Source organism: Dermochelys coriacea, chromosome 11, assembly GCF_009764565.3.
Source record: "Dermochelys coriacea isolate rDerCor1 chromosome 11, rDerCor1.pri.v4, whole genome shotgun sequence".
NCBI classification, from domain to species: domain Eukaryota; kingdom Metazoa; phylum Chordata; order Testudines; family Dermochelyidae; genus Dermochelys; species Dermochelys coriacea.
In genome coordinates, this window is record NC_050078.2 from 8,550,450 (window position 1) to 8,570,554 (window position 20,105).

A 20,105-nucleotide genomic window follows, 5' to 3' on the forward strand; every position below is an offset into this window, starting at 1 on the left:
CCTGAATAACTGGTAGTGAACTTATTTTTATTACTTCTTTACAGTAGCATCTTGGGGCCCTGATCTCAGCTAAGGCCTCTGTGTGCTAGACCCTGTACATACACATAGCCAGAGACATTCACTCCCCGGAAGAGTTTACAAGCTAAATAGATAAGGCAGACAAAGGAGGTACTATTATCCCCATTTTACAGATGGGAAACTAAGGGCAAATGAATTACAAGTTAAAGTAGAAGACTTTGAGACAGGATTCCTGTTTTGTATTCCCAGAACCAGGGGTGAAAGTTTAAATCTTGATTTAAAGGGCCCCGGGCTCCAGCTGCGGTAGTGGCGGCTGGGAGCCCCAGCCCCTTTAAATTACCCCCGAGCTACCAGCTGCAGAGACGGCTGGGAGCTCAGGGGCGATTTAAAGGGCCCAAGGCTCCAGCTGTCGCTACTGCAGTGGAGCCCCGGGCCCTTTAAATCACTGAGGAGCCCTAGGGACTCCCGGCTGCCACCGCTACCCCGGGGCTGTGAGCTCTGAGCTCTGGCAGAGCTTTAAAGGGCCTGGGCTCCGCTATGGTAAAGGCTGCTGGAGCCCCGAGCCCTTTAAATCCCAGCCTGAGCCCTGCTGCCCGAGCCCTGGGGTAGCAGCGGCTGGGCTCCATCGGGCATTTAAAGGACCCTGGGGCTCTGGCAGCTGCTACCGCCCTGGCCCTTTAAATCCCCGCCGGAGCCCCGCTGCTGCTACCCCAGGGCTTTAAATTGCTGGGAAAGCTGGTCCCAGTACACCGTGCCGGGGCGTACCAGCTTACTTTCACCTCTGCCCAGAACTGACACTTACTCTGTAGCCTTTTCTACTCTAGGCCTTTTTCCACTGCTACAGGTTCCAATTATTGCTATCTCAGTTGAGCTCCAGATGGCAGCTCTTTTGGGAGCACTAGGGTACACAATGCACCAGCAACCCCTGGCTCTCCAATCACTTTGTCTTCTAGACCTACTCTGAGCATGGTTAGAAAACACAGTGGTTAATACCCTGGCACCTACCATATGCAAGTTCTCCCACCATCTCACCATTTAAGGCCAAATTCAAAACCCACTGAAGCCAATGGGAGTCTTTCCATTGACTTCAGTGGGCTTTGGATCAGATTGTTTATTCCTGATGATGTAGGAGGAAGTAACATTGGGCTCTAAATCTCCCATCTTCCTGCACTCATCAGTATACTTCCTAGTTCTCTGTAAGCCAGCTCAGATGAGTTTGCAGACTCTTTGGCCTACAGTTAACTGTTTTGTTTCCCTTGGAAATATGTTTATGTTACACAGCAGCTTCACTCCACTTCTTCTTACTATTATTGTTTGCCATCTTTTTCATAGGAAGCTGACAAAGGGAAAGAGCAGAATGACCTATTGAACTGCTTTAACTCTGCACCAGAGCTGGCAGGAAAAAGGCTGTTATAGTTCAGTGTTTTGGGAATGGAAAAACAGATGGTCCATTTTACAGATGTTATTCCAGTTTGCACTGAAAATTACAAAGTGTGGATCCCAGGAGTTTATACATTTCCAAAGTATTCTAAGAATGGGAAAGTGGAAATTTCTTGCTGTAGTGCTCAAGGCTTCAGCAGTGCCATGCATTTCATTCTTTGTTTTTTTCATATGGAGCCTCTACAGCTTTAGCACACCTGCAACTGATTCATTGGTCCAGTGCAGTTCATACACTAGAGGTACATATGCTGGTGCCTGGATACTACAGCATAACTACATTAGATTAAATAGTCAAGTGGTTATGGCAGGGGGATGAGGTGGACGAGGCTTTCTTCCAGCAACTAACAGAAGTTACTAGATCACAGGTCCTGGTTCTCATGGGAGACTTCAATCACCCTGATATCTGCTGGGAGAGCAATACAGTGGTGCACAGACAATCCAGGAAATTTTTGGGAAGTGTAGGGGACAAGTTCCTGGTGCAAGTGCTGGAGGAACCAGCTAGGGGCAGAGTTCTTCTTGACCTGCTGCTCACAAACCGGGAAGAATTAGTAGGGGAAGCAAAAGTGGACGGGAACCAGGGAGGCAGTGACCATGTGATGGTCGAGTTCAGGATCCTGACACCAGGAAGAAAGGAGAGCAGCAGAATACGGATGCTTGACTTCAGAAAAGCAGACTTTAACTCCCTCAGGGAACTGATGGGCAGGATCCCCTGGGAGAATAACATGAGGGGGAAAGGTTTCAGAGTAGCAGCCGTGTTAGAAAAAAAGAAAAGGAGTACTTGTGGCACCTTACAGACTAACAAATTTATTTGAGCATAAGTTTTCGTGAGCTACAGCTCACTTCATCAGATGCATTCGGTGGAATGAGGGGGAAAGGAGTCCAGAAGAGCTGGCTGTATTTTAAAGAATCCTTATTAAGGTTACAGGAACAAACCATCCTGATGTGTAAAAAGAATAGTAAATATGGCAGGCGACCAGCTTGGCTTAACAGTGAAATCCTTGCTGATCTTAAACACAAAAAAGAAGCTTACAAGAAGTGGAAGATTGGACAAATGACCAGGGAAGAATATAAAAATATTGCTTGGGAGTGCAGGAGTGAAATCAGGAAGGCCAAATCACACTTGGAGTTGCAGCTAGCAAGAGATGTTAAGAGTAACAAGAAGGGTTTCTTTAGGTATGTTAGCAACAAGAAGAAAGTCAAGGAAAGTGTGGGCCCCTTACTGAATGAGGGAGGCTACCTAGTGACAGATTGACAGATCCAGAAGAGTATCCAGAAGTTACCTACTACGGGACAGGCCCAACAAAGAAAATAACAGAATGCCACTAGCCATCACCTTCAGCCCCCAACTAAAACCCCTCCAACGCATCATCAAGGATCTACAACCTATCCTGAAGGACGACCCATCACTCTCACAGATCTTGGGAGGCAGGCCAGTCCTTGCTTACAGACAGCCCCCCAACCTGAAGCAAATACTCACCAGCAACCACACACCACACAACAAAAACACTAACCCAGGAACCTATACTTGCAACAAAGCCCATTGCCAACTCTGTCCACATAACTATTCAGGGGACACCATCAGAGGGCCTAATCACATTAGCCACACTATCAGAGGCTCGTTCACCTGCGCATCTACCAATGTGATATATGCCATCATGTGCCAGCAATGCCCCTCTACCATGTACATTGGCCAAAATGGACAGTCTCTACGTAAAAGAATGAATGGACACAAATCAGATGTCAAGAATTATAACATTCAAAAACCAGTCGGAGAAAACTTCAATCTCTCCGATCACAGGATTACAGACCTAAAAGTGGCAATTCTTCAACAAAAAAACTTCAAAAGCAGACTCCAATGAGAGACTGCTGAATTGGAATTAATTTGCAAACTGGATACAATTAATTTAGGCTTGAATAAAGACTGTGAGTGGATGTGTCATTACACAAAGTAAAACTATCTCCCCTTGTTTATTTCCCCCCCTACTGTTCTTGTCAACTGCTGGAAATGGCCCACCTTGATTATCACTACAAAAGGTGTGTCCCCCCTCCCCCTCCCCGCTCTCCTGCTGGTAATAGCTCACCTTTCCTGATCACTCTTGTTACAGTCTGTATGGTAACACCCTTTGTTTCATGTTCTCTGTGTATATAAAATCTCCCTACTATATTTTCCACTGTATGCATCCAATGAAGTGAGCTGTAGCTCACAAAAGCTTATGCTCAAACAAATTTGTTAGTCTCTAAGGTACCACAAGTACTCCTTTTCTTTTAACCTAGTGACAGAGGATGTGGTAAAAGCTAATGTACTCAATGCTTTTTTTGCCTCTGTCTTCACGAAACAAGGTCAGCTACCAGACTACTGCACTGGGCAGCACAGCATGGGGAGGAGGTGACCAGCCCTCTGTGGAGAAAGAAGTGGTTCGGGACTATTTAGAAAAGCTGGACGAGCACAAGTCCATGGGGCTGGATACGCTGCATCTGAGAGTGCTAAAGGAGTTGGCAAATGCGATTGCAGAGCCATTGGCCATTATCTTTGAAAACTCATAGTGATCGGGGGAGGTCCCAGATGACTGGAAAAAGGCTAATGTAGTGCCCATCTTTAAAAAAGGGAAGGACGACGATCCAGGGAACTACAGGCCAGTCAGCTTTACTTCAGTCCCTGGAAAAATCATGGAGCAGGTCCTCAAGGAATCAATTCTGAAGCACTTAGAGGAGAGGAAAGTGATCAGGAATAGTCAGCATGGATTCATCAAGGGCAAGTGATGCCTGACTAATCTAATTGCCTTCTATGATGAAATAACTGGCTCTGTGGATGAGGGGAAAGCAGTGGACGTGTTATTCCTTGACTTTAGCAAAGCTTTTGACAGGGTCTCCCACAGTATTTTTGCCAGCAAGTTAGAAAAATATGGATTGGAGGAGTGGACTATAAGGTGGACATAAGAAATCTGATGAGTTCAACAAAGAGAAGTGCAGAGTCCTGCACTTAGGACGGAAGAATCCCATGCATCACTACAGACTAGGGACCGAATGGAGAGGCAGCAGTTCTGCACAAAAGGACCTAGGGGTTACAGTGGACGAGAAGCTGGATATGAGTCAACAGTGTGCCGCTGTTGCCAAGAAGGCCAATGGCATTTTGGGCTGTATAAGTAGGGGCATTGCCAGTAGATCGAGGGATGTGATCGTTCCCCTCTATTCAACATTGATGAGGCCTCATCTGAAGTACTGTGTCCAGTTTTTGGACCCTACAAGAAGGATGTGAAAAAATTGGAAAGCGTCCAGCGGAGGGCAACAAAAATGATTAGGGGACTGGAACAATGACTTATGAGGAGAGGCTGAGAGAACTGGGATTATTTAGTCTGCGGAAGAGAAGAATGAGGGGGGATTTGATAGCTGCTTTCAACTACCTGAAAGGGGGTTCCAAAGAGGATGCATCTAGACTGTTCCCAGTGGTAACAGATGACAGAATGATAAGTAATGGTCTCAAGTTGCAGTGGGGGAGGTTTAGGTTGGATATTAGGAAAAAATTTTTCTCGAGAAGGGTGGTGAAGCACTGGAATGTGTGTTACCTAGGGAGGTGGTGGAATCTCCTTCCTTTGAAGTTTTTAAGGTCAGGCTTGACAAAGCCCGGGCTGGGATGATTTAGTTGGGGATTGATCCTGCTTTGAGCAGGGGTTTGGACTAGATGACCTCCTGAGGTCCCTTCCAACCCTTATATTCTATGATTCTATGGCGCTGGAGTGGGACTCAGGAGATCTGGATTCAGTTCTTAGCTCTGCCACAGACTCTTTGTGTGACCTTGTGCAAATCACTTAGTTTTTTGGTCCTCACTTCCCAGGTATCTTTGTAGCTCTGGGGGATCAGCAGTGTTGCGGGGGCAGAACCCCTTATTTGTACTATGAGGTGTGGGGGCAAACCCAATCTCCGAGGAACAATCTGGGGAAAATGGGGCAAGAGAATGCTTATTGTCCTCTCCTGAGAATTTTGGTCAAAGTAGTAAGCTACTGAGACCCTGATTCTACAACAGGTATCACTCAAGCAGACCCCTGCACCCATGTGGAATCCTATTGATTCCATACAGGCAGAGGGATCCCCCTGTACACATGTAGTTGCAGGATAAGGCCCTGAGTTTGTACAGTTTGCACTGTTACTGAAAAGCCAATGTGACGGGGGTGGTAGCATTTGTCTGTTGTTTTTTGTCATTTTTTTTAAGCTGTGATCTTTTCCTTCCCGATCCATTCATGTCAAAGCAGGGAGGAAGTGGCTCCTAATCTGGCAAAGAATTTCCGAAATGGAAGCAGAGACAGCATTTTATATAGCAGGGCCCTGGGAAATGCTGATGGGTTTGGCTGTATATTTCCTAAAGAAGGTCAGGTCTGCATGCATAGAGGAAGCTTGCTGAAGGCAGATAGAGTGCTAGAAGGGAAAAGGGAGTCAGGCTGCTTGTTGGCAGCTGCAAGGAGTTTCCTGACCCTGCTTGTTTACTTGCTGAAGAGTTTGATACCTTTTGAATGAAATCCCTGTGAAGTCTTTTCCCTAAAGCATGAAGGGGTTGGCTTGATTATTGGTTATTTAATGTCTTTGGGCCAGATTCTCCTCTCAGTAATATCAGTGTAACTCCATTGACTTCAACAGTGTTGTTCCTATCCTCCACTAGTGTGAGTGGTCAGAGCCTTTCATTCTTGGCCTGCGAGATGTAACTACTTCAGATTTTTATTGGTATGGCCAATACACTCCCCCATTCAAGATCATGGGTACAATATATGCTTTAATTAAATAAGACCTTCTCTGCCTCTCACAGGGTAGTGTGAGCATTAGCTCCTGATTGGCATCCAGCACTTTAAGTTCCTCTGAAGTCCGATACTATATACATACAGAGTATTATTATCTATGAGTGGTTTGGAATGGGATAGTTCAGTTACTGAGGGTTTTTTGGTGAATGCTGTCTTCACCTGCACTAAATTGCCCTGAGTGGGCCAAACACTACAGCAGCCCATCCTACATTCTGTTTTTCTCTGTCTCCTTCTTTCCTGAGTTAGCTAGTATCTTCTTGGTGCCCAGCCAGCCATTGTGCACCTCGTCTACAGTATCAGGATGGTCTCCGATTGTAGTTTGTTGTCTGGGAGTGAACCTTGGCTGTTAACTTTGTCTGGGGCCCAAGACTGGTGCCCAAAATACGTGGTGGGTTGAAACTACCCTCCCTCAGCACTGAGGGCATGTCAAGTGTTGTGGTGTAAGGTTTCAGCAAGGCATGTTGGGAGACAGGACTATGTAAATGGTATTGGATGAATTTAGAACTGAACAGCTGTATGTCATAGTGCCTATACTGTTAGAAGTCAATGGAGATTCTCCTTTAGCAAAAGTGCTTTTGGAGCAGGAGGATGTAAGTTATGTAGTCATTCCGGTCATCATGAGTTCTGAGGGGCCGTGGTGTGTGATACAGTGACATTCTAGGTGTCCAGGGATTTGATACAATAGTACTGTACCCAAAAAAAGAAAAAAAATTTAAAAAGGAAATTACAGTGAAGGGAGTTTACAGAGGAGCTTTTCTTTTGTGGCCTCTCACTTGCAGTATCTTTAGCCTCTGTGCACAGAAATTCCAAAATCCTCTTTCTGACTGGCAGAACAACAGTGAAACTACACAGTTACCAGTACAAGAAGAAGCTGGATTGGGTTTGTTTTAATTATGAGGTAATCAAATTATTTCAACTAAAGAGATTTGGGGAATGCCTTTTGGCAAACCAGTGCAGCAATGACCAAGTATGTTAGTTGATGATGGCCGTATGGTTAACAGTCAGAAAGGCAACATGATTTTATAACTGACTGTGGGGTTAGGAGCTAAGGAACTCCTGAAGTCTATTCCTGGCTTGGCCACTGCATGGCCCTGGCTACTTAGGGCCAGATGATTGGTTACTTAGGGCAGCACAAAGTGAATTTAAAGCTGCTGCAGATTTGGACTAGAGAATTTTCCCCTGTGTAAAGGGGAATATCCATTGATGGCAAACTGACCACAGAATTAGGAGCTAAGAATATTTGACACTCCTTTACCAACTGCTTCCCGCACCCCGTGGTAAGGGCAAAGAGGGGATGTGTTGGAAGCAGGCTGAGGGCACGTCTTGGATGGGGCGTGGGGGAGCAGAGCTCCACTACAAATGATTCTCTGCAGGCATAGGCTCCATTAGAGCAGAGGGGCTAGTCTAATTTTCACTGCTGTAACTTCCACTGGGGCTGAGCCGGCAAGGATCAGGTAGCTACAACTAACTCCCTGAGGCTCCCACCTCACCCTGCAATAAATTGCAGCTTGGACAAAGTGGAGAATTGGGAGACCTTAACCTTTTACAAAAAGAAAAGGAGTACTTGTGGCACCTTAGAGACTAACAAATTTATTTGAGCATAAGCTTTCGTGAGCTACAGCTCACTTCATTGGATGCATTTGGTGGAAAATACAGTGGGGAGATTTATATACACACACAGAGAACATGAAACAATGGGTTTTATCATACACACTTTAAGGAGAATGATCACTTAAGATGAGCCATCACCAGCAGCAGGGGGAGAGGGGAGAAGGAGGAAAACCTTTCATGGTGACAAGCAAGGTAGGCCATTTCCAGCAGGTAACAAGAACATCTGAGGAACAGTGGGGGGTGGGGTGGGGTGGGGGAGAAATAACATGGGGAAATAGTTTTACTTCGTGTAATGACTCATCCATTCCCAGTCTCTATTCAAGCCTAAATTAATTGTATCCAGTTTGCAAATTAATTCCAATTCAGCAGTCTCTCGTTGGAGTCTGATTTTGAAGTTTTTTTGTTGAAGGATAGCCACCCTCAGGTCTGTAATCGAGTGACCGGAGAGATTGAAGTGTTCTTCGACTGGTTTTTGAATGTTATAATTCTTGACGTCTGATTTGTGTCCATTCATTCTTTTACGTAGAGACTATCCAGTTTGGCCAATGTACATGGCAGAGGGGCATTGCTGGCACATGATGGCATATATCACATTGGTAGATGCGCAGGTGAACGAGCCTCTGATAGTATGGCTGATGTGATTAGGCCCTATGATGGTGTCCCCTGAATAGATATGTGGACAGAGTTGGCAATGGGCTTTGTTGCAAGGATAGGTTCCTGGGTTAGTGGTTCTGTTGTGTGGTGTGTGGTTGCTGGTGAGTATTTGCTTCAGGTTGGGGGGCTGTCTGTAAGCAAGGACTGGCCTGTCTCCCAAGATCTGTGAGAGTGATGGGTCGTCCTTCAGGATAGGTTGTAGATCCTTGATGATGCATTGGAGAGGTTTTAGTTGGGGGCTGAAGATGATGGCAAGTGGCGTTCTGTTATTTTCTTTGTTGGGCCTGTCCTGTAGTAGGTGACTTCTGGGTACTCTTCTGGCTCTGTCAATCTGTTTCTTCACTTCAGCAGATGGGTATTGTAGTTGTAAGAACGCTTGATAGAGATCTTGTAGGTGTTTGTCTCTGTCTGAGGGGTTGGAGCAAATGCGGTTATATCGTAGAGCTTGGCTGTCGACAATGGATCGTGTGGTATGATCTGGATGAAAGCTAGAGGCATGTAGGTCAGTTGGTTTCTGATATAGGGTGGTATTTATGTGACCATCGCGTATTAGCACCGTAGTGTCCAGGAAGTGGATCTTTTGTGTGGACTGGTCCAGGCTGAGGTTGATGGTGGGATGGAAATTGTTGAAATCGTGGTGGATTTCCTCAAGGGCTTCTTTTCCATGGGTCCAGATGATGAAGATGTCATCAATGTAGCGCAAGTAGCATAGAGGCATTAGGGGATGAGAGCTGAGGAAGCGTTGTTCTAAGTCAGCCATAAAAATGTTGGCATACTGTGGGGCCATGCGGGTACCCATCGCAGTGCCGCTGATTTGAAGGTATACTTTGTCCCCAAATGTGAAATAGTTATGGGTGAGGACAAGGTCACAAAGTTCAGCCACCAGGTTTGCCATGACATTATCGGGGATAGTGTTCCTGACGGCTTGTAGTCCATCTTTGTGTGGAATGTTGGTGTAGAGGGCTTCTACATCCATAGTGGCTAGGATGGTGTTTTTAGGAAGATCACCAATGGGTTGTAGTTTCCTCAGGAAGTCAGTGATGTCTCGAAGATAGCTGGGAGTGCTGGTAACGTAGGGCCTGAGGAGGGAGTCTACATAGCCAGACAATCCTGCTGTCAGGGTGCCAATGCCTGAGATGATGGAGTGTCCAGGATTTCCAGGTTTATGGATCTTGGGTAGCAGATAGAATACCCCAGGTCAGGGTTCTAGGGGTGTGTCTGTGTGGATTTGTTCTTGTGCTTTTTCAGGGAGTTTCTTGAGCAAATGCTGTAGTTTCTTTTGGTAACCCTCAGTGGGATCAGAGGGTAATGGCTTGTAGAAAGTGGTGTTGGAGAGCTGCCTAGTAGCCTGTTGTTCATATTCCGACCTATTCATGATGATGATAGCACCTCCTTTGTCAGCCTTTTTGATTATGATGTCAGAGTTGTTTCTGAGGCTGTGGATGGCACTGTGTTCTGCACGGCTGAGGTTATGGGCAAGTGATGCTGCTTTTCCACAATTTCAGCCCGTGCACGTCGGCGGAAGCACTCTATGTAGAAGTCCAGTCTGCTGTTTCGACCTTCAGGAGGAGTCCACCCAGAATCCTTCTTTTTGTAGTGTTGGTAGGAAGGTCTCTGTGGGTTAATATGTTGGTCAGAGGTGTGTTGCACCTTTTACAGTAGATTCACTGAACCTGGCACAGGAAGGTGTAAGTCACACCTCCTGGCCCAACCTCCCACCTTGTTCTGGAGGGTGGGGCAGGAGATTTATCCCAAAGAGGGGGACAGGTTGGGTTGCTGCTGCCTGCCCTCCACTGGGATTTCTATAGGGTAGGGACATCTTTAAAATCCACTGGGAGCTTCACAGAGGTAATGCCAGCATGCCCAGTTCTGCAACAGATCTGACCTTCTCTCCCTCCTCATGGTAGTAGAGGGAAAGGTTTGGTGTTCTCTCCACCTTCAGACTTTCTTCCATCAGAAACTACTCTGGGAAAGTTGGCATGGAGTGTGACATAAATGTAGCCCTTTCTAGTTGTGTTTCTCCATCTGTAAATAGACACAATCCTTTCCTACTTCACAGGGGTATTGTGAGGACTAATTAGCTAATGTGTTTATAGCACTAAGTATGATTTATTATTCAAATATCCATAACCATAGCATTTCCCCCTCCTGCTCTAAACTTCTTGGGATTTAGCTCCAAGAGACCATATGCTCGCTGCAGGACGTAAGGCGAAGTCCTCTATGCTATTTTCCAGCATCTGCATCCCACTTAACTTTTTCTGCTGACTCTGTTGCCTCTGGGTGCCTGAAAGTAATTGTAACACAGTCACACTGAATTCTCCTGAGTGCAGAAATAGCAGGTAAAGGCAGAGGATTCCTTTTCCAATTTATGCTTTTTTGTCTGTTGGTTTCAGTGTTTGGAAATTAACACCACCTCCCATTGCTCACAGCTAAATATTTTAGAATTTTTAATTACTGCAGTAAGTCATGATGTCATAGAATAACAATCTCAGTATACATTTGAAAAGAATGCTTCAACTCCAGGGACTTCAATAGAGTTACTCCTGATTTGCAGGGGAATGAAGGGAGAATCAGATCGCATGGGTATATGTGTGTGTGTGTGTGCGCACACATGGGTGCACACATTGTAGGAATCACATCACCAAGTACTGAAATGCAGCCACTTCTGGGGTGGAACACAGCAGCTGTTCAATAGTTCACAGCAACTCTGTGCAGTAATTTAAGAGGAAAGAATGCAGTATACACTTGAAATTATCTAGAAACCTAAGGAAGTCGAATGAACTTCAGACTTTTGTAAATCAATTTATATGCCAGCCATTTCCAAAAGAAATCTAATGAGGTTCAATAAGGATAAATGCAGGGTCCTGCACTTAGGATGGAAGAATCCAATGCACCGCTACAGACTAGGGACCGAATGGCTCGGCAGCAGTTCTGCGGAAAAGGACCTAGGGGTGACAGTGGACGAGAAGCTGGATATGAGTCAGCAGTGTGCCCTTGTTGCCAAGAAGGCCAATGGCATTTTGGGATGTATAAGTAGGGGCATAGCGAGCAGATCGAGGGACGTGATCGTTCCCCTCTATTCGACACTGGTGAGGCCTCATCTGGAGTACTGTGTCCAGTTTTGGGCCCCACACTACAGGAAGGATGTGGATAAATTGGAAAGAGTACAGCGAAGGGCAACAAAAATGATTAGGGGTCTAGAGCACATGACTTATGAGGAGAGGCTGAGGGAGCTGGGATTGTTTAGTCTGCAGAAGAGAAGAATGAGGGGGGATTTGATAGCTGCTTTCAACTACCTGAAAGGGGGTTTCAAAGAGGATGGCTCTAGACTGTTCTCAATGGTAGCAGATGACAGAACGAGGAGTAATGGTCTCAAGTTGCAATGGGGGAGGTTTAGATTGGATATTAGGAAAAACTTTTTCACTAAGAGGGTGGTGAAACACTGGAATGCGTTACCTAGGGAGGTGGTAGAATCTCCTTCCTTAGAGGTTTTTAAGGTGAGGCTTGACAAAGCCCTGGCTGGGATGATTTAACTGGGACTTGGTCCTGCTTTGAGCAGGGGGTTGGACTAGATGACCTTCTGGGGTCCCTTCCAACCCTGATATTCTATGATTCTATGATTCTATGATTCACTGTCAAGAAACTGTAGGGATTTTATTTAGGAATGTGACAGGTACTTAACAATAACTAATATTTACATGTTTCAGAGTAGCAGCCGTGTTAGTCTGTATTCTCAAAAAGAAAAGGAGTACTTGTGGCACCTTAGAGACTAACAAATTTATTAGAGCATAAGCTTTCGTGAGCTACAGCTCACTTCATCGGAATGCATCCGATGAAGTGAGCTGTAGCTCACGAAAGCTTATGCTCTAATAAATTTGTTAGTCTCTAAGGTGCCACAAGTACTCCTTTTCTTTTTAATATTTACATGGTGGCCATTTTAATTATAGTCCTGCTGCCTCTAGGTGATTTCCTGATGCCATTCGCTGTCTGTCCCCAACTCCTGAGAATCTCCTTCCTTCTCACCTCCATGGTGGCTTCCTCCCTCCCATGATCATTTCCTTCTACCTCCTACTCACCATTGCTCTCTCCTGCTGCCCTCCACAACTCTAACGTCTCCTTTCTTCCATTCTCACCAGCTGTGGTTCACTCCCCTGGCCTTCTCCAGCACCTAATACCCATCATTTCCCAGAGTATCCAGATCCATGTTCACTGTCTAATAATGAGAGAAGACACCCTGAATCCAGAAAAGGGAGGCTCTTTTCATATGAACTGGCCTCAAACACTCTTGAATCACTCTATAGGAAGCACCTTCTCACATACCTGTAGTGCCATATAAATAATAACAACACAATACGTAAAATCCATGCGGTGCTTCAGTGCTGTACAATGAAGGAGTCAGAAGGTTAAATGAAACTCAGCTCCTAAATTAAGGCAAGGTCCAGCTCTAAGATCAAGGCCCTGGCTAGGCAGAGCCTTTGAGAATCAAAGAAAATTGCAAACAGTTAGGAGAAAAAGGCCCTTCTGACTGAGAAAAGAGTATGACAGCCCCCAAGGAATCCATGCAAGGGACAAGCAGAAATTGGTAGCATAACAAAGGTGGCTTAATAAAAGTGGGGCAGAATTTTACATCGTAGGCCTTATTCTAATCATGTTTACATCGGGATCAATCAGGTCAAACACACACAGGTGAAAATCAGTGTGTAACTGAGAACAGAATTGAGCCCCATGCGTTTGGAGCTACTCTGGGGCAGCTTCTTAAGATAGGAGGTTGCTTAATAAGTGTGATCTCTTGTAGAGATTTCACTGTACTATTAAACATCAAGGTGAAGGGAAGAGAAACAAAAATTTGCCTGTGTTTTCTCTGGGGGAAAACTTCATAGTCTCCAAGAAGGGATGCGTGTGTCTATTGATCTAGGTTCCTACATCATACTCACCACCCTAGTATCGGAGGGCCTTACTTCATCAGATTTGTCTGCCCAATTTCAGATGCCACCAGCCTCCACAGCTTAAAGCCCCCATAGTTATTGGAGATGTTTAACCATCCATTCTGAAGTGGAATCAATTAGAAAAGCCCCAAAATGTGACCATAAAAGCTTTACAGCCAAAATGTTTGAGTGTTTCTATTTATTTTGTTGGTTGTTTGCTCTTTTGGGAGGTTTCTTTGGGAACCTTATCATTTGATAAATATGCATTTTACCAGATGCTGCTGCTGTTGTTAGGCTGTAAACTATTGTTCTTTATTCTCTTCTTAAATAACCTAGACTAGTTCCTGAAACTGAAAGGCTGTGACTTCCACTGGCAAAGAGCACAAGGAGAATAAGAACACTGGCACCTAAGGACTTGTTTAAACACTGGAACTGAAAAAGCAACACTCTGCTGTGCAGATCAGAGTGGAAGGTTTTTCTAACAAATCTCCCAAGGACCCAGCTACTGAAATGCCTTGAAAGTCCTAAAAATCAACACAGATTGCTACCGAAGGTTGATACAAGAGTACGGAAATAGAAGTTACCGTGTCGTTTGCTGTGAAGGCCTAGTCCCGGTGAGTAGCCTCGATGCTGAATCCTGAATGAGCTGAAGCCAGGAGATCAACTAGAGAGGAAGTCCAGCAAATGGGGAATTGTAAACTTGGGAAGGACATTTGGAAGGCGTGTGCAATGCATGACACAATAGTTGGCCACAGCAAACAGCATGGAAAAAAACATTATGTGCTCGATGATTGTGTAATGAAATTATATTGTTTTTTCCTGATTGCTATTTGAGGCCATTATATAAACAGGTATCCTGACAATGTGAGGGAGAGAAATGGGTGACAGTTAATTTAGAACATCTGCCTTACTCCAAAGACTTACTGATTCCTATTTTAAAGCATATAAATGGTAATCTGAGAAATAGACTATAGTGACATGGCTTGGATTATTTTTACAAGGGGTTACAATTAGAGATTGTCTTGAGACACAACGTCTGGAGCTGGATCCAAACCTACACAAAGTGTGGATCTGAACTTGCACATTGACTTTCAATGAAATTTAGAAACCCAAATGCCTAAATTACTTCTGAAACTGGGGCTTAGGCTCCCTAATTACTGAGATGCTTTTGAAAATTGTACCCATGGTTTCTTCACTGAAGAATTTAAAAGATAAGGTCCTGGTCCTGCTATTGGATCAGCAAGTGGACTCTTGTGCCTGCATGAGTTCTGCTGGAGTCAATGGAGCTCTGTGCAGGTACAAGGATCTCCCTGCATGGATCTCATCACAAGATCAGGGCCTCCTACTCATAAAATGATGAATGAGGGGAACAAACAAAGGAAGCAGGAAAGAAGGACAAAGACCTTAGCAGCAAGTCCATGATGTTGCTGGGCTGTTATCCACCTTTCAGGCTGAGCCTGGTGATATTTTAAATATTGTCTTATAAGTAGTCATGTCTGTTTATTGTAACTTTTATTGAGAGACAGCCAGAGATATTGTCCATCCTGTGGCTCAGAAGAGTTGACATTTCAGTTCTCTCTGTTTCCTGGTGTTTAGAACGAGTGTATGATATCACATCCTGAGCCCTTCCCCTTTCTCCTTGCCCTGTGAAGCACTAGGAGGAGTCCAGCCGCAGTCACTGTGTGAACTGGCCTGGAACGCTGTAGCTGATTGCGTGGGGCTGCTTTTGCCACTGATTGCCTGCTTCATGCGTGCTCTCTAAGAAATACCAGCTAGAAGACTAACAGCCCTTCTGAGCACAGTGAGTATCAGCTAATTAAGCCAACAATTTATCTAAATCAGAAAGCTGCATCAAGAAAACTGTGTGCACACCCTAGACAGTTAATAGAACCCAAAGGACAACACCCCACTTTCACTTTCCATCAGTGAAGCAAACAAGGAACAGCTGAGTTTCCTGACATAGCTGGAGTGAAAGGGGCAGTGGATGGGCTGTCTAGTGTACAGAAATTAGATCATTGGTGGGTGCCAGTAGCAGGGGAGGAACGAGGCATATTCACTGTATGAAGCAATGTAGCACTCGCTGTGGAGATACAAGAACAAAAACTACTACTTTGTTTAGATGTGACTGAATGAAAACTTGACATTGCAATAATGTTGTATGACAAGCATCTCTTACTTTTGTTGCATCTTCTTTGACTTAAATGAGTTTCACAGCACTAAATGGCAGTAAACTTAATATAAAGGGAATCAAAAGGCCATTTTCCTCTGCTAATTTCGGTTCATCCCTAAAGCTCACAGACTGAGCAAACTTACCAAGAGTCATTGACACTCTTTAGCATAAATACCAAATGTTCTTGCTCCTTCTGCATTAATCTATATCTGTTTCTAGCTCTGTAATTTAGACAAAAGGAAGATTTAAATGTAAAGAGTTCTACCATTCTTGGTGGTGCAAGGACTGGACCTTCCTGTGTTAGATGTCTGTGTAATGTTAGAATATCTTAGAAGTACAATGTGCAGCCACTTCCAGCATAAGGAGTTTTATAGTGAAGAGAAATCTTCAGCTTGTCTTCTGCAATGTGGTTCTGTAGATACAAGCTAAGTTATTCTTTAACACAGAAAGCTGATTTATTTTAAAAGGATACTGTCCAATTTCACATTTCACTTACTTTAACAATCTCTTAAACATAGGGCCAGTTTCTGCCACTCTTTACTCACATTGAGTATTACCTTATTCTGACTTTAATGGGACTGCTCGCAGAATAAGGTACTACTTGATAAGAATGGCAGAATATGGCCCTTAAATTTTATGTCACTCATACACTTCACAAGATTTAAAATATCAACATTCAGTATAAAATTTATAACTGCCATATAAAACACTCAACTCAATCCCCCATATCTAGTTCATAAAGCAACCCCCTTCCTAACTGCTTGCAAAAGATGTGCTGTTATAGTAGCAAATGCCAGTCTGATTCTAAAGTGTCCCTTTAAAAACAAAAAAATAGTTGCTATACTTTCTATAAGACACACACAAAGCCAGTAACAGGCTCTGACTGTGGTTTACATGCATGCACTTCATTTTGAGTCGGACCTATAGATAGCATGGTGATATTTTTGTGAATGAAAGGGAGGGATCAATAATTGTGGCTTGACTTGCTAACAATATAGGCATAGTTTAGCCTATCAGAGTTTAGCAGGAGCAGCATGTTTTTCATTATGTGGTGCCTCAGTGCATCCTCCACTACCTTCCTGTTGTGCTTCTTATCCATCTTTTCTCTTACTGCAGTTTTATCAGCTCATTTATAGGGGTGCCTGAGCAGGAGAACAGTAGAGAGGATCATCTTTGTTTACTGTCATCTCATCTGTCTTGTGAGTTTTCCAGTGAAGACTCAGAAGGTAAAGAGTTTCGAATTGTCTTGGAAGTTAAAGGCAGCTGACTACTGGACACTCATCCATTGCAAACAGTTGTTTTTCTGGCTCCTCCTCCATTTTGATAGTTCCACTCAGATCTAGAAGGCGAGGGAAACCTCTTACATGCTTGTTCCTCACTCAGAAAGGTCTGCTTCTCCAGTGCAGCTAGGATACCAGTGGAAAGCAACCCAGGAGGAAAAAAAAAAGATTTCTCTTCATGAAACAAAGTATGCTGGTAAAGATATGGGAGCATGGTGCATCCAGTTCCATGATGTTGGTCTAATATCCTCCAATGTGCTGCTGGATCTAGATTTAGGAATATAGGAGTTGTTGTACCAGATCAAATCAGTGGTCACCTAGTGCAGAATCCTGTATCAGATCTTAAGAGGAAGATGCAAGAAATTCTGTAGTGGAAAGTGTATGGAATAAATTGTTCATAGGGGAATCTTCTGTCTAATATCCATGTGTTAATGGCTGACTTATGTCCTGAAGTGCGAGGGTTTATATCTCTTTTATCTCATCTGATGTAACTGTGGATATTCTCATTATCATATAAATGTTCAATCCCTTTTTTGAATCCTAGGTTACTGGCCTAGTGGACAGGGGAGTCTTGGTCTCAGTGATATCTTATCACAGAATCATAGAAATGTAAGAGTGGAAGGGACCTTGAGAAGTCATCTCCAGCCCCTTGCACCGAGGCAGGACCAAGTGAACTTAGACCATCCCTGACAGGTGCTTGTACAACCTGTTCTTCAAACCCTCCAATGACGGGGATTCCAAACCTCCCTTGGTAACCTACTCCGATATTTAACTATCCTCATAGTTAGAAAGCTTTTCCTAATAGCTAACCTAAATCTGCCTTGCTGCAGATTAAGCCCATTACTTCCTGTCCTACCTTCAGTGGACATGGAGAACAATTGATCACAGTTGTCTCTATAGCAGCCCTTACCATATTTAAAGACTGTTACCAATCTTCTTTTCTCAAGACTAACCATACCCAGTTTTCCTGGCCTTTCCTCATAGGTCAGGTTTTCTAAATCTCTTATGATTTTTGTTGCTGTCCTTTGGACACTCTCCAGTTTGTACACATCTTTCCTAAAGTGTGGCACCCAGAATTGAATACACTACTCCAGCTGAGGCCTCACCAGTGCTAAGCAGAGCAGGACAGTTACCTCCCATGTCTTACATACAACATTCTTGATAATACACCCCAGAATATTTAGCGTTTTTTGCAACTGCATCACATTTTTGTGATTCCCTATAACCCCCAGATGCTTTTCAACAGCACCACTACCTACCCCGTTGTTCCCCATTTTGTAGTTTTACATTTGATTTCCTTCCTAAGTTAAGTGCTTGGCTCTTATCTTTATTGAATTTCATCTTATTGAATTCAGATCAATTGTCTAATTTGTCATAGTCCTTTTTAAGTCTAATCCTGTCTTCCGAAATGCTTGCAACCCCTCCCAGTTTGGTCATCTGTAAACTTTATAAGCATACTCTCCACTCCATTATCCAAGGCATTAATGAAAATATTGACTAGTATCGGACCCAGGACTGACGCCTGCAGGACACCTCTAGATCCTCCCTCTCAGTTTGACTGCAAACCATTGATAATAACTCTCTGTAAGTATGGTCTTTGAACTGGCTGGGCATCCACCTTATAGTAAATTCATGTAGAATGCATTTCCCTAGTTTGCTTATGAGAACGTCATGTGGAGACCATGTCAAAAGCCTTACTAAAATTGAGATATATGACATCTACTGCTTCTCTCCTGTCCACAAGGCCAGTAACCTTGTTCCAAAGATTCCAAAGATGAGTTCCAAAGATTATGATTTTGATAAAAACATTTTCATAATACCAGATTTAAACTTGATGCCTTTCAATTGCATTGGATATCACCTTATTTCTGAATAACTAGAGAGGACAACACATTTTACCTTCTTATAATATTTTGCCAAACAGAAGATTTGATCACTCATCCTTCCTCTATTTGCTATAGCCTAGCCATGACTGCCACATTTCTTTAAATAGCCTTTTCTGAGAGCCTTTGTTGACTGGTTCTCCTGTTGTACACTATTTTATTGTCTAATAGATTGGAAAGACCTGACCTTCCTTGACAGAAGCCGTGCTGGTGTGACCCTATAATATCATGTTCAACTCTGTGTTTAATAATTTCTGCAGTGCCTTCCATCCAAGAACCTATAAGTGTGTCACAAACTTTAATTAATTAAGTCTCACAAAGAACTTGTGAGGTAGGTCAGTATCATTTCCCCCTGCCCAATTTTACAGAGTGGCATGGGGAAACTGAAGTACAATTAAGATTTGCCCAACATCACACAGTGAGTCAGTGCCAGAGCTGCAATTGGAATCCAGTCTCATCTCCCTGTCCTGTGCTCTACTCAACAGACCACACTTATCTCCTAAATAGCTCAAAATAGATCTCTAAGACGATGAAAACAATTGTTTTGAAATTGCATGCTTGATTATTATATTTTAATTTCTCCTAAGTAAGGAGAAATTTTAGCAACACGGTTGGTTAGTGTTTTGGTTTTTGTTTGCTCAGTTCACGAGTCATTTCTACTTACCAGTTTGCCACATTTTGCTCATAGTAACACTGACCGTCCCCAGATAACTATTCTCAAAGAGATCTCTGCTGAAAAACAAGGCATACACTTAAAACACATTTTGGTCTCTTTATTGACAACGTTTCAATGCCCTTTTTCATGCTCTGTGGCAGTTACACATAATAGCGCACATAACTTTAGCAAATAGAGCATAACAATGTTATTGCCCCCTGGAGCCTAAAAGATCTTGCTGCTGGCTATGTTCTCCTCTCTAAATGAAAATGTTGCCTTCGGCACGTGAGAATAATTGCATCTTTAAGAAGTATCTGCTTGGATGTGCAATTCTGTATTATGTGTGGTGTCATCTCTGAATAAAACAGTGCACAAAGAGATACGATCATTGAAAACAGGTTTAAATTAATACTGCCTAGGTACAGGCTTATAGCAGGTCACAACAAGTTTTATAGATGTACTGAGCATACTCTGCTTATTTGTCTGGGTTCATGTAATCCACAGACTTTCCTATCGCACTGCTAACAAGGGATTAAATACTTCACTTTGTGGGAAGAATGAATGAGCCAAAAACATGTTTAGGTTGGGGTGCAGGGAGGGAATAGTGTCACCTTGGCACGCTCCCAAGCCCCAGAGACTGTGGAAGCTGCTAGACTGAACGTGCATGCCCAAATCAGAACTA

The 20,105-nt window shown here is 43.8% G+C and overlaps 1 protein-coding gene across 1 annotated transcript in view; it reads left to right on the forward strand.

Moving 5' to 3' along the window:
• Nucleotides 1-19,803, forward strand: part of LOC122458048 (band 4.1-like protein 5) — a 108,460-nt gene extending 88,657 nt beyond the window's left edge. The window contains exons 12-14 of the mRNA XM_043504917.1: nt 13,772-14,049; nt 15,088-15,236; nt 16,722-19,803. The gene's annotated coding sequence lies outside the window, so the exon portion shown is untranslated. The remainder of the gene's footprint in view (nt 1-13,771; nt 14,050-15,087; nt 15,237-16,721) is intronic.
• Nucleotides 19,804-20,105: the final 302 nt, after the last annotated feature.